Consider the following 16003-nt stretch of genomic DNA (forward strand, 5'->3'; position numbering starts at 1 on the left):
AAACTAAAATTTTACAAAAACTAACAGATATCTTTACAAAAGGCCTGATTAAGGTTAAAAAAAAAAAAAAAAAAAGAGAGAGAGAGAGAAACATGAACACTAATAAAATTGACAAAGGAGAAATGACTAGACACATAAGCAATGGAAAGAATACAAGAAAAAATGAAAAGCTTAAAAAGACTAGTTTAGAAGAAAATGGAAAAGAGATAAAAGTTATTTCATTTTAAATGGCATCTGGATAGACAAATTCTAAACTTCAAATAACTGTTGATTCTAGTGTTAAATCACTGCAGGCCACAGGGTAAATAAAACAGTAAGAATCCCCAAATCATTTCATAAAGCTAACATATCCTTATTATCAAAACATGATAAACCTCATACCAATTTGACATGATTATAGGTACAAAAATTATAAATAAAATGCTAGCAAACATAATCTACCGATACGTCAAAGGAATAACATACAACTGAAAAGAATAATGACAAGCGTGGTTTCTTATGAGAATGCAAATGTGAGTCTGTATTTATTCTCTCAATAAACATTTGGGAGGCTGTGAAGAAAATAGCTAACACAGCATTATTCATAATATTCAAAAAGGGGAAACAATCCAAATGTCCATCAACCAGTCAATGGATGAACAAAATGTGTTATGTATATTCATACAATGAAATATTATTCAGCCATTAAAAAATGAAGAAGCAACATATATTACAACATGAACGAACATTAAAAACACTAAGCAAAGTATAAGCAGTCAGTCACAAAAGACCATATATTATATGATTCCATTCATATGAAATGTTTTTTAAAAAGAGCAAAAGAAAAGACTTTACATAGCACCCCTTAGACTGCCATCCTTACAATGGTCTGCTTGCAAGGCTGACCTTTGGGAACTCAAGATTTGGGGAGGCTTTCCAACACACTGATAAGAGTGGGTCACTATAGCTAAACTGCACAAACAAAATTTTTATCCTGAATACCTGTTTTCCTTCTGGAACACTGCAATTGTGGTACATTCCAGGCAGAGGATGCTTATGTGACCATCCCACAATAAAATGTTAAGTACTGAATCTCTAATGAGCTTCCTGGTACACAACATTTTACATGTGTCATCACAATCTGTTGCTGGAGAAATCAGTGTGCCCTGTGTGACTCCACTTGTAGAAGACAATTGGAAGTTTGTGCCTGGTTTCGGGCTGACTTCACCTCCTGCTCCTTCTCTGTCTGCTGATTTTGCTTTATATCCTTTCACTGTAATAAATCACAGCAATGCATATAACTATATGCTGAGCTCTGTGAGTCCTGCTAGAGAATCAACAAAACTGGCAGGTGGGAGGGATCTAGTACAGTAGTTGAAAGGTACTTCATTTTTATCACACTGACAAAAATACTAAAACACTGTTGGTGAGAATAAAAGGGAAAAGGTACTTTCTTTCACGGCTAACAAGAAATGTAATCATACTATTATACCCTCTGGCAATATTATATCAACATGGCCACAACTATTAAAGTTAAAAACTTAACACACTTCAACCCCTAAAACTCAATACTGAGAATCTATACCCCAGAAATAAAAGTACTATTTTTATTGAGATATATTAGGTTATAGCAGTAAATAATGAAAGAAATAAAGTAAATATCTATCATTAGGAACATAATTGCTAACAGGGTGTTTGCAGTGAATTCCTATAATTTTGTGTTACCTCTGCATCCACTTTGAACATAAGCTGGATTTTCTCATACCAGAAGCAGTGCTCTGTTAAGCCTGACAGTTTCCAGTTTTCTACCTCCTCCTAGTTCCTCAGTGTGGTTAATACAGACATCTACTTCATACAACTGCTTCCTACTCACCACCTCTTTATAGGTGGTCAGTGAAATTCAAACCACATAACTTGACCTGCTGACTCACACAGCATGCACAGGCTGTGCAGATATGCCACAGTGACCACCTTTCAGTCACAGTGACTCCATGGAACATGTACCCACATACTCTAAACCCACCAATTAGAACTCCCTACAGGAAACCCACCTAGGCAATACCCTGGGCCCCGGTAAAGGTTTTGGCCCACAAGTTCCCCTCTCTCTGTCTTTTGTTCCCCACCCAGTGGTTGAATGTGCATGTATCAGTGGCTCCCCACTTCCAGTTGGCCATAGGAGACGTGCTGCCCTCTTGTCTCTGGATTTGTAAGTAATAAACTGCTTCTGTTATTTCATGTTTTGGTGAGTCGTATCCTGTGTATCTCACCCAATTACACCTGAATTCAGCTTCTTTTCTGGTCAGGACTCTCCTAGAGAATGGCTATCTTGATAGAAATAAACTCAACACAGGTAAGACAAGAGTCACAAGGGCATCTGCCAGTATAAACAAGTTTCCTGTGAGAGGGACACCTGTCGAGGGTCAGGGACACTAAGGCATTAGGTCATATGCCAGGAAAAAGAAGTATCCTGTGAAAAGCACATTGTAAACACCCATGACCACATCTCCTGAAGTCCTATCAGGGTAAGAGTAGTGTTTATAGCCATTCTCCAGAGACAGACCACAAGATCAAATTCCAGGAAAATACAACAGTGTTTTTGAATGACTAAGGCAAAATGCAGAAACTTAATATTACCTCATTTTGGTAAAACAATATATGTGTGAAAACATATACACTATACATGATCACCTGAGTAAGGAGTATATATATGTATAATTGAAACAGGGCTAGACAGCCAACTTAGATAATAAAAAAGATTAAACTCAGTGATGTGCAGTTGAAGCCCAAAGAAAAAAAGAACAAAACATATAAATATGCAAAGCCAGACATATGCATATTATAACATAAGATCTGTGTGGAAGCAAAATAGGCTTCCTGGAGAGGTTACATCTTACTATATATTGAAAAATGAGCACAAGTTTTGTGTGTATGTTGGGAAGATGAGATGTATTTCAAAGAAATGCTATGAACCAAGTAATGAAGTAATATACATAATAAAGTATGAGGTAGACAGAACCAGGGGTCAGATCATGGCTGCTCTTGAAGGTCACATAAGAAATTTAGCCTTTACCTAATAGGTGGTGAAAAGCTTTTGTTGGTTTTAAGCAGGGAAATTACAATCAGACTTGTGGTATAAACAGACATGGCAATGAATAAGATGAATTTGAGGTAAATTAAACTGCAAGTAAAACAGGTAAATCAGGAGGCTGGTGAAGGATTGCAGAGGAGAGATGGCATGAGCCTACACAAGGGCAGTGATAGCAGGAAAAGGGGATGAATATAACACATCTTTCAGAAGTAGTCAGCAAAACCTATGAAGCAGAGAGGAAAGTAAAGAAAGTTCCCAGATTTCTACAATGAATGGTAGTAGGATTGTTATACCAACTCAAATAGCATTTATAGGAAAGTAAGCTTGAGAGAAAATACTGAGTTCCATTTAGGATAAAATGAATGAGTTTCTATAGAACATTCAAAGGGAGAGATCCAGTAAACATTTAGATTCAAAAGGTAATCTTGGGGAAGAGTTCAGGGTTGGACATAATGGATTTTCAAGTCATGAACATATAAACATAAGAATAGATGAAATGCTAAAGAAAGGGCATGTAAGTGAGAAGAGTGGCAGCTTGAAAGAATATCAGAAACACCAGGTTTATGGTAGTTATTATACTGGAACCAAAAGGACAACATTATTTTAGTCTTTATTTCACATAATAGCACCATATATAGATGGCTGGATGGATTATAGCAGAATGGCCACTATGGTCTATGTTGTATGCAATTGTTACTGTATCTGACAGAGGTCTAGGACTATGTTGCTCAGACCATTCAGCTTTATAATACCCAGGAAGAATACCTGGTATAAGGAAGGCAGGGTAGAGGGAATCTAACTCTAACAAAAGATCTAGAGGAACAGCTAGTAATTAACTCCTTCCTCCCTTTTATTCATCTAAGTCTACTTATACTACACAACTGTAGTTTTCCTTACTCTTTCTTCTATTTTATTTGTTTCTATTCTACTTATATTTTAGTCTATTTGCTATTTTATAAGTTACAAATTAAACAATTCAGAGGTCACTAGTATCTCAGTGAGAGCTAATTAATTTTCATATGTACAATATTTTTGTACATAGGATGTTTAAGTTAACCAGCTTTTGAGGTATAAGTTGCAATCAATAAAATTAATCGTGTTAGTGTACAGTTCAGTAAGTTTTGACAAACATACAGTCATGTAACCATTACCACAATCACCCTGAGAAGCTCTCCTGTGCCCCTTCACAGGCAATAACCTTCCTTAAGTGTGGTAGGCAGAATTCTGAAAGTGTACCCACTCCCCACATCCCCAGATTTCGTACCCTACAGGAACCTGTAAATATGATACCTATTCCATTATCACACTATGTTATATGGCACAAGTGACCTAAAAATATGGTGATTATCTGGTTGGGCCTAATGTAATCACATGAATCCTTAAAAGCAGAGTGCTTTCTCTGGCTGGTGATAGAAAAAGAGATTTGAAGCATGAGAAAGACTTGATGTGTAATTGCTGCTTTAAAGGTGAAGGGGGTCTTTAACATAAGAGAACAGATCCTGGTTGACAGCTAACAAAGAAACGGGCCTTACTCCTACAAGGAAACACCTCTGCCAACAACCTGAATGAACCCAGAAGCAGATTCTTCTTCCTTAAGACCTCCAGATAAAAGGCCAGTCCATTTGACACCTTGACCCCTCTTGTGAGACCCAGAGCAGAGAACTCAGTTAAAAAACGACCTAGACTTCTGACCCACTAACACTGTGAAATAATAAATGTGCATTGTTTTAAGCTGTCAAAATTGTGGTAATTTGTTAGATAGTAATAGAAAATTAATACATTCAACCCGCAAGAAAACACAGATCCACTGTCCTAGTTTCAACTTTTCTAGAATTTCTCATGAATGGTCTCATACTTTTGAGTTTCATCTGTACTGTTGCACAAATCGGTAGTTATACATTCCTTTTTATTACTGAGTAATATTCTTTCTTATCTCTTTACCAGTAGATAGATTAACTAGAGTTGTTTCCATTTTGGAGTTATAATGAATAAAGTAACTACATACACTCAAGTATAATTCTTTCTGTGGACACATTTCTCTTGTATATACCGTATGGTAAGGTAAATGTATGTTTAACCTTATAGAAAATTGCCAAAGTGCTTTCCCAAGTTTTTGAATATTATACAATTTTTAATTCTCTCCTTATGTAGGAGAGCTGTAACTACTCCACATCTTCAACAATTGTTACTGTCTTTTTAATTTAAGCTATTCTAGTGGGGGTGTTTATCAGTATCACATTATGGTTATAATGCGCATTTCTATAATGACTAATGATGCAGAGTAGCTGTTCATGTGCTTATGCCATTCGTATATCTTTAGAGAAACATACATTCAAATCTTCTACTCATTATTTCATTAGGTTGTATGTGTTATTGATACGGGAGTGCTGGGAGCATGGTCCCTTTAAATGATACAGAAGCAGGGAAGGGAAGTGTTGGGTAGAAGAGGATGTGGTCCCTGGTTAGGGATCCACCCCATGGACCTAGGTGAAAACAGGCACTCCTGCCTTCATGCCCGAATGTTGCATTTCCCAAGACCACCCTGGCCCACCATGCCCCCATCCCAGGCCTACAAAAACCCAAAACACTAGTGAGCAGACACATAGGCAACCAGGCGTCAAGATGGGCACATCAGCGGAAGAAGATGCAAGGAGCTGGTCCTCAAAAGGGGCACCTAGAAGAAAAGCACACCAACAGACACCGGCACACCACCAGGCCATTGACTAGTGGGATGAGGCAGAGTTTGGCAGTCAGAGGAGAGCCAGGGCCAATGAGTGGCCCAACTCCACAGGAAAACCATCTCCCTTCTGGCTTCCCCATGGTCTGAAAACTACTTCCACTCAATAAAACTTTGTACTCATTCTCCAAGCCCACCTGTGATCCAATTCTTCTGGTACCCCAAGGCAAGAACTCTGAGATACAGAAAGCCCTCTGTTTTGTGACAAGGCAGAGGGTCTAATTGAGCTGGTTAACACAAGCCGCCTATAGGCAAACTAAAAGAGCACCCTGTAACACACGCCCACTGGGGCATCAGGAGCTGTAAACATTCACCCCTAGACCCTGCGTGGGATCGGAGGCCCACAGCCTGCCCATCTGCATGCTCCCTTAGAGGTTTAAGCAGTGGGGCACTGAAGAAGCCAGTCACACCCCCATCACATGCCCTGCAAGGGGAACAAGGGAACCTTTCCTGTTTAATTATTATTGACTTTTAAGTGTTCTTTAATTATGATAAAGTTTTTCATTTTGATGAAGTCCAATTTACCCATTCTTTAATTTTATGATTGTTGCGTTTTTGTGTCCTGATATTTGTCACAAAAAAATGTTTTCCTGTGTTCCTTTAGAAGTTTTAAAGTTTTGGCTCTTATGGTTAGCTCTATGATTCATTTCAAGTGTGCGTGCGTGTGTGCATGCGTGCATGCGTGCGTGCGTGCTTGTGTGTATGTGTGTGGCATTAGATAAGGCTTTGGGTTAATTCTGTTCAAACAAAATCCAATTTTCCAGCACCATTTTTAAAAATGAGTATGCTTTTAATCCCTAAATTGCTTTGGAATACTTTTGTCAAAAATTAATTGATTACAGCCAGGGCCAGTGGCTCATGCCTGCAATCCTAGCACTTTGAGAGGGTGAGGTGAGAGAATCACTTGAGTCCAGGAGTTCGAGAGTATCTTGGGCAACATAGTGAGACCCATCTCTACAAAAGATAGAAAAATCAGCCAGGCATGGTAGCACATGCCTATAGTCCCAGCCACTCAGGGGGCCGAGCTGGGAGGGTTGTGTGAGCCTGGGAGGTAGAGGCTACAGTGACCTGTGATTGTGCCACTACACTTCAGCCTGGGTGACAGTGTGAGACCTTGTTTCAAAAAAAAGAAAAAAAATTAATTGATTACTGATGTAGTAGATATATTTCTGGTCTCTCTATTCAATTGGGTTGGAGCAAAAATAACTGCTGTTTTTGACATTACTTTACATGAATTATAAATATTTCAGGTACATCAACAATTATACCAAAAGCACCTCTTTGAAAAAAAAATAACATCTTAACAATATTGAGACTTCCAATCTAGAAATATTATGTCTTTCTACATTTTTTTTTAGGTCTTCTTTCTCTTAGAAATGTTTTGCCAATTTAAGTATACAGGTTATACATATTCTTAAATTTATCTCATCTTTTTTGACATTATAGTAAATGATGTTTTCAATTCTGGTTTCCAATTTTTCATTACTAACATACAAAAATATAATTGATTTTGTGTTCTGACAATAAAAACTGCAACCTCAGCTCTAGGAGTCATTGTATAGATTTCTTAGACACTTTCACTTCTTCCTTGCTAATCTGCATGCCTCTTTCAGCTTGTTCTGCCTTACTGAACTGGGTAGGACCTTCTGTACAATGCCAAATGTTAGAATAGAGAACATAAATACTGATCTTGCTTCCAATCTAAGAAAAAATCATTCAGTCTCTCATCTTAAGTATAAGGTTAGCTGTAGATTTTTGTAGATATCTGTATCAGGTTGGGTGAGTTCCCCTTTATACCTAGTTTGTTGAAAATTTTATCTTAAATAGTTTTTTAATTTTGTCAAAATTTTTTGTAAATACTGGATGATTATATGATTCTATATGTTGAAAGTTTTATCTTAAATGGTTGTTGAAATTTGTCAAAATGTTTAAATTTTGTAATTTTGTAAATACTGAGATGATTATATTATTCTGAGTCTTAATGAAGCACATTACAATCATTTTTCAAGCATTAAATCAACCTTGTATTCCCGGTGATAATCCCAACTTATCAAAACCTATTCTTTTTATATATTTTAGATTTAATCTAATAAATTTAAAATAATTTTTACGTCTGTATTCATGAGAGATTTTCAGTCTGTAATTGTCTTGTGATATCTTTGTCTGATTTTGTTATTAGAGTTATAATCATCTCATAAAATGAATTGGGAAGTGTTTTCTCCTCTTTCATTTTCTGGGTAGAGTTTATGTAGAACTGCTATTATTTCAATATTTTTAAAAGACTGAAGAAATTTATCAGTAGCACTATCACGACCTAGAACTTTCTTTTTTTTTTTTTTGAGACGGAGTTTCGCTCTTGTTACCCAGGCTGGAGTGCAATGGTGCAAACTTGGCTCACCGCAACCTCCGCCTCCTGGGTTCAGGCAATTCTCCTGCCTCAGCCTCCTGAGTAGCTGGGATTACAGGCACGCACCACCATGCCCAGCTAATTTTTTGTATTTTTAGTAGAGACGGGGTTTCACCATGTTGACCAGGATGGTCTCGATCTCTTGACCTCGTGATCCACCCGCCTTGGGCTCCCAAAGTGCTGGGATTAAAGGCTTGAGCCAACGCGCCTGACGTGGACCTAGAATTTTCTTTATTGGAATATTTTAAATCATAAATTCAATCTCTTTGATAGAAAGAGCTACTTAGGTTTTTATTTCTTCTTTCCTAGTTTGTGTCTTTAAAAGACTTTTCCCATTTCACCTAGTTGTCAAATCTATTGGAAAAAAATTCACAATACTCTGTATTATCCCCTTAATGTTGGTAAAGTCTGCAGTGATGTCCTTTCTTTCACTCCTGATACTGTTAATTTGTATCTTCTCTTTTATTGACCAGTCTTGGCTAGGGATTTTATCAATTTTATTTTTACTTTCAAAGAATCAGCTTTTCATTCACTGATTTTTTTTTTCTCTTGCTTTCCTGTTTTCTATTTCATTGGTTTCCAGAATCTATTATTTTCTTTCTCTGCTTACTTTGGGTTTAATTTGCTTTTCTTTTTCCAGTTTTCTGATAAAAGCTTAAAGCTTTCTTCTTTTCTAATATAAGTATTTCATGTAATAAATTTCCCTCCACACTGCCTTAGTTTAAATCCCACACAGTCTGCTATATTGTTTTCAATGTTATTCATTTCAACATAGTTTCAAATTTCCCTTCTTAAACTTTCAAGTACTCCTTTTCCCAGCCTCCTGGAGTTTCTCCCTGTACCCAGTTCCTAGCCAGAGATTCAAGGACATTCTTGTGCAGATTGAGTTTTCTCTCTGTGCAATTCTTTCCCTTCAAGCATTCTATTCCACAAATTCTAGTGACCTCAGCCTCCCCACTACAGCTTTAAATCAGATCTATAAAGATGTTTAGAACTAACCTCCCTCCCTAACTCCACAACATTTAAAAGCACTGATTTAGATTGTTAAATAATTCTAAACCTCATACGTGATAAGAAAGACAAGTTTAAAATGTGTTAGTTCAATGTTCTTTTGGCTAGTGTACAGTAATTTGCATTCTAACAGGTCACATTATTAACACTGTGTAGTATAATATAACATGGCTGCTTTGGGCTTAATGTAGCATTTATACACAGGTTCTGCTTAAAGAAATTCAGGCCAGGCACAGCAGCTCACACCTGTAATCCCAACACTTTGGGAGGCCAAGATGGGTGGATCACAAGGTCAGGAGTTCAAGACCAGCCTGACCAAAATGTGAAACTGTTTCTACTAAAAATACAAAAATTAGCCAGGTGTGGTGGTGTGCGCCTGTAATCCCAGCTACTCAGGAGGCTGAGGCAAGAGAATTGCTTGAACCCAGGAGATGGTGGTTGCAGTGAGCCACGATCACACTATTGCACTCCAGCCTGGCCAAGAGAGAAAGACTCTGTCTCAAAAAAACAAAATAAGATCAAATAAATAAATACATATTTAAAAAGAAATTCATGTCTCCAATAAAGTAATATATGGATATATGTACTTAGACCGTCATGCAAATCATCTCCCTTACTTTGAGTCATGGGCACAAAAGTATGAAAGGCACTGAACTAAACTAACTTTTTTCCTTCTTTTGATAGTGCAAGAATAAGAACTATGAGGTCAGGAGAAGTTTAGTAATGGACTCCAGTTTCTAGAGACTGTAAATAGCAGAGCTAAAATTAGGAATTATATACCTTAGTGCCAGTTTAACACTTTTACCTCTAACCCCACCACCTATGATGATCAGACCTGTTTTAAGATTACCCTGGTAGCACTAAGAAAAATAATGTGAACATAAAGATTCTGGCAGCACATCAGGAAGATCTTAGACACGGAAGTACCAGAAAGGAAACTCTTAAATTACTTGGGATTTCTAAATTGTCCTCTATCAAGTCACCTTCTCCTTTTTTGACTTTTCACCAACCCTAAAATCTTGGTTTTCTTACATTTAAAGGCAGTGATCTTCAAACTGGGATATGTATATCTAAGAAAACAATCATTTTCCCAGAGTTTAAAGGTATGGTTAGATTTAAAGGACTTAATTTATAGATTTGCCACTTCCAAATGGACACTTTCCTAGAATTGATCTGGCTAACAATTCGTCTATAGTTCCTTCCCAGTTCTACTTTCACAACTGCTTTTCTCCTACTTTACCAAATAAAGAAATAAACCCCTCACCTGTCCTACATCTTACTGTGTTCTATTTTCCAGGTTTACTACAAAAATTTACAGGGGCCAAACAAAGGGACAACTCAAAATATTGGTGTAATTTAAGCTTCCTTTAATCGGGCACCTTAACTCATGCTCAATTTATCTCACTAAAAGATAAACATATAATAAACTTTTAACTTCTTATGTTTATTTCTCAAAATTTATTATGTGCATATAGATATTGAAAAGAGACAAAGTGAAAGTTCAGATTTACTGGTTCCCAAAGTAATACTAATTATAACATAATCCACAAGGGAAAAATACACATCTGTTATTTTATTATAAAGCATAATAAAGTGATTAAAATGATCTAAATCATTAAAAAATTATAAAAAATAGTAGGAATAGAATATTTTTTTTTTATTACATGAATTCCAGGAGAAAAAGGAGCAACGTAAAATCCAGCAATCCCTAGTGATATATACCCAAAAAGAAAGAAAATCAGTAAGTTTCCACTTTTTTGCTCCATTAAAAAACTGTGCTTTATTTCAGGTGGCTTTTACCTAGTCACCAGTTTCCACTAATAACTGACTAGCAGACAACAAATGTACACATGTATCCAGAATACAGGACATGTTCATTAAAGAAAATGGCTTAAAGCAGTCTGCTTTACGACATGATCTTCAGAAGAAAATTATGTCAAGTCAGCAATAACCTAACATTTATTTGCCTTGACAAAGCCCCAAACTGAACTCTTTATCTATACCTTATTCCCCATCTCAGCCAATGGCAACTTTATCTTTTCAGTTGCTGAGAACAAATATCTTGATGTCATCTTTGACTCCTTTTTCTCTCACATTTTAGGATCTGACCCCATCTTACCACCTCCACTTCAACAATTCTAGTCTTGGCCATTATCACATCTTGTGTGAATTAATAGAATAACTGTCTCTCTCCTGACTTCAACCCTTACACAGTAACATGTAAGTCTATTCCAGAGAGTAGACACAGATCTTTCTAAAATTAAATCATAATGTCACTACCTGCCCAGCCCCTCATGTAACTACTTGACCTTTGGCTTTCTCCATTCCAGCCACATCAGGCTCCTGGATGTCATTCCTGCACACCATGCAAACTTCTGTTCTTTATATCCTTTGTACTGGCTATTCCCCTGTGGGCTTTGCCCTCCCTGCCTTCATAACCTTTTTTCGCTGCTTTGCTAAAAGAAATCACTTAAATGAGGCCTATACCTATCTAAAATTGCAAACCACCACAATCTCCACCACACTTTCCCAATTCTTCTTACCTTGCTCTACTTTTTCTTTCCTTCTTGGCACTTTTCACCTTCTCATATATTACAGTATTGACGGTGTTTATTCTTTATTGTCTCTTCTCCAAATCCACTTAGAATGTAAAGCAAATCACGAGCATCTAGAACAAAACACAGTGCATGGTAAGTTATCATCAAGTATTTAACAAAGGAAGCCCAGGAAATAAAGTAAAAACTCAAACAACAAACCCTCTGGAAAAACAGTGTTCCTAACAAAGACAACCTAGGCACTAGAGTACAGGACAATTTCCTACCTACCATCTGGGAGCTAGGTCATTGTCAGTACTACACTGACATAAGGAGCATTATCTCAGGCCTATATGGCAGCAACATACAGGAGGAAAAATCTGGGGCTCAAACAATTTGCTAACCTAAGTATGGGGGGGGGCACCATGAGAAAGGCAATAGGTTATCATGCAGGCTGAGGAGTTAAGGAAAAGCCAGAGCATGAGGTATCTGATGGAAAAAGAATACCCGGATGGGTTCTTGACAAGGATGGAATCCACCGATTTCATAATTCCCATATATATTTATTCCTCTTCTGACAAAGTTTACAGCAACACATTACTCAACTACTCAATCATTAAAAGTGTATCGGTTTTATCGTCTATAATCAAAATCAATATAGAAAGGTTCACAGGGCTATTGTGAGAATCATAAACCATGTATTACCTAACAAGCGGTCAAAACATAGGCATTCAACAAATGCAGCCTAATTATAATAATATTTTTTTCCACGTAAAATGATTTTTAACATCAACAAGAATTTAGAAAAAAAGCAAAAGCTATATTATACATTTCATATTCCATTTTGTTATCTTTAAGGAAATACCTTAAACTGATATATTAAACTTAACTATGGCTTTAATTCAGATTGAGATCAGATAAACTATCCAATGAAATGCTAATTTCTTAATTTTAAAATTTTAGTAGTGGTTCTTAGTAAATGATAACCAATTTTATTTATGGAGCTATCCTAGTTTAAGAATAACTAGCATATGAAAAATCCTAATTTACAAAATGTATTTTGGGAATGCTTCACGTCGTAAGTGGATTTTCACCATGAATTATTGTAAATGTTCATTTATAAAACTTTTCTGGACTAGAGAGAATGAGAAAATGAGTTACAATGTTTGCAGTTCATGGATCAGAAAGGAAGATAAAGTGACTCTGAAATAACAATGTCAGCAACAGAGATTTGATTTAGAAATTTTCAACCAATGTACAACTTTTCAGAAATATAACTACAAATTTAATGACTTTTTTTTTTCCTGAAACAGAGTTTCACTCTTGTTGCCCAGACTGGAGTGCAATGGCGCAATCTTGGCTCACTGCAACCTCCACCTCCTAGGTTCAAGAAATTCTCCTGTCTCAGCCTCCCAAGTAGCTAGGATTACAGGCATGCGCCACCATGCCCAGCTAACTTTGTATTTTTAGGAGAGATGGGGTTTCTCCATGTTGGTCAGGCTGGACTTGAACTCCCACCTTCAGGTGATCTGCCTGCCTTGGACTCCCAAAGTGCTGGGATTACAGGTGTGAGCCACAGCGCCCTGCCAACATTGTATAATTAATTAATGTTTGACTTTCTAGTGTTTAGTACTATGCCTAGCATACAATAGTAGGTCAATAATGTTTATTGAACACTTCTAACTCAGAAAAGTACAGAAGTAAAACCTTCCAAAGGAAGAGTATTTCTTAAAACTTCTTTTTTGTAGTATGTGTAAAATAGAAGACTAATGTAATTACTTTCAAATTAATTCAAAAATAGCATGACATGTCAAATAACTGATTTTGTCCATAAAAACAACTAAGATATTGGAATAAGGTTTATTTTGCAGAAAAATTTCTGATGAATTACAAAGATGAGTATATGAAGTAACTTTTCTGAAGTCTCATGTAAAATCAAAATTCTTTAGCCAGATGCAATGGTTTGTAATTTTTTGTTTGTTTTTTTTTTGTATGATGGACATCTTTAATGACCTAATAATGAAGCCTCCTCGAATAATGTTTGTAAATGAACAAAATGAAATTAATAGCATTAAAAAAAGAAAAAGAAAAAATACTAAGATCACAAAGAAAACCAATTATATGAAAACTCAATTATAACCACAGACCACAGTTCTAATCATGGGCATTTGGTTCAACAACTCCTGATAGAGGATATGCATTAACTTGGAAGAACATATAACATTAATTGCCTGAATATTCTATATACTGTACATGGTATCTATGACATTCCTATTAATTAAAAAAAATGTATAACCTGCAAAGATTAGGATATTACATAAAGTTATTTAAAATTTAACCTTTGAGGATTTTTACTTGTAGCAGAACAGGTTGCATCCATTTCCTGTTCCTATTATGTACAAATACTGTAATACAAAATTTTCTAAAAATCATCAATGTAAAATTAACAATACTACATTTGAACATCATTAATTTCTACCTAGCTCTTCAAAGATGGCATAAATCAGCACACTTCCTTCCTTAAAACAAGAGCTCGTGAGCAAGCGTAAGCTAAACTGGCAATCATCTTGGTCCTATCACACCTAGCACACTGTGTTCAAAATGCTACCAAATGCAATATATAAACTAACCAACTTTCTATAAGTTGTTTTGAGGTCTACAAGCAAGAAATACCTTATAGTTAAAGCTGTCAAAAAGGATCTCCTAAGTATTTTAATAACTAAACATCCTTGTAGGATAGTTTAATCCACCACTTTATAAAGATCAAATATATTTTTGGAAAGTTGTAGGGTAAAGCAATGTACCCTCTCCTACCCCAGTAAGTAAGAGAGTTCCAAACAGCTCCAGGAGGGAAAATAATTCTGATTTTGGCTTTTAAAGCTATATATAACCTTAAATAAGATAAAAATGTTCATTTTGAAACTTTGTCTTGTTAAAACAAACTTGTAAACCATATGGTATCAAAGCTGTATTTCTTGATACTACATAGTGTAAAATAAACATCTAACACTAAACAATATAAAAGAACTTGAATTACAGCACATATGGCAGATCTTAAGAGTACTGTAATTTTTCTTTTTTCTTTTTTTGAGGAAAGAATAAACTAGGTGGAAAAGTCTAACTTCCCATTAAAATATCTTTTTAAAAACTATCTTTCGCATCATTTAGTGAAAATAATATTAATGAATTAGCGTCATATTCCATGAACTTATACAATCTACATACATTTACAAAAAAAATTTTTAAATTCTTAGGAAAGGCCAGTTCTTAGTCTCTTATTTTTTACACGTTAGGAAGAAATACACACACCTACCAGTTTCATTAATGAAAAAATCTTAACAAATCATTTTCATGGTTTATCACCAGTAATCAAGAACCTGGACAAATTGTATCAAGGAGTTTATTTTAAAAGTCTTTGAAATACAAAACAAAAACCCTGTTTCTCGGACGATAATTAACTCCTACTTACACTGAGTTTGTCCATTTGAATTCTTATGACAGCAGCAGAGAAATCATATATTACTTTTGCAGAGTAAGTTTTGTTCACTTTGGGTTTTTAAAACAATTTATCTTTAACAAGACGAAGGGTCTTTGCTTAGATCATCATCATGGAACTGAAAAGAACAGAAAATAAAACTAACAAGTTTTCAATGTAGCCAAAAGTTCATTTCCATCAGACATTTTGTGTTAACACTTGCTACTCATTTTAAATAGCGAAAAACTAGCAAGGCTTTTCTTTAAAGAACGAACTAAAAGTGAATCAGAGCCTAATCACAAAACCCTTCCTTCTTGTTTACTGTTAAACCTAAATCAAAAATAGCCTTTGATATTCTTCACAAAATATATATATTTATACATACACACACACCTAAATCTATTTCCAGATAAGGAAACGTTCGGAAAACTTTGCTGTCCAACTGGTAATGCACTCCAGACTTTGCAATGATAAAGAAAATCTTGTAGTAGGGTTACAAACCTCAAAACATCCTCTGATTGCAGGTTTTAGAAACCCTTCCTATTACACCTGTGCAAGTACTTCCTGTCCTCCAACGCTGTTTAAAAATAGTTTAGTAAATGCCCCATAAGCCGCCGTTTGGAAGCTAAACATTAACTTTATATAAATCACCACTATCACTGAGAAACCACCACCCCAAGAACCTCACAAGTCCAGTCATCTCTCTTCTCCAAGGAGGGAGCATAACCATCCTGGACACCTTTATATAAAAAAAACTGTGTGGTCAGGCGAG

General features: G+C 35.9%; 1 protein-coding gene across 5 annotated transcripts in view; it reads right to left on the reverse strand.

Annotated features, from left to right (window-relative positions):
* USP53 (ubiquitin specific peptidase 53) overlaps positions 1-16003 on the reverse strand; it is an 80485-nt gene that overhangs the window by 63919 nt on the left and 563 nt on the right. For 3 of the 5 annotated variants that reach the window (XM_078366565.1, XM_008992767.4, XM_035293041.3), the window contains exons 2-3: positions 15226-15370; positions 11766-11890 (exon numbers count right to left, since the gene is read on the reverse strand). The gene's annotated coding sequence lies outside the window, so the exon portion shown is untranslated. The remainder of the gene's footprint in view (positions 1-11765; positions 11891-15225; positions 15371-16003) is intronic. The other 2 variants (XM_078366566.1, XM_002745443.7) reach the window with 1 other exon arrangement.

Source organism: Callithrix jacchus, chromosome 3 (assembly GCF_049354715.1).
Source record: "Callithrix jacchus isolate 240 chromosome 3, calJac240_pri, whole genome shotgun sequence".
Classification (NCBI taxonomy): Eukaryota; Metazoa; Chordata; class Mammalia; order Primates; family Cebidae; genus Callithrix; species Callithrix jacchus.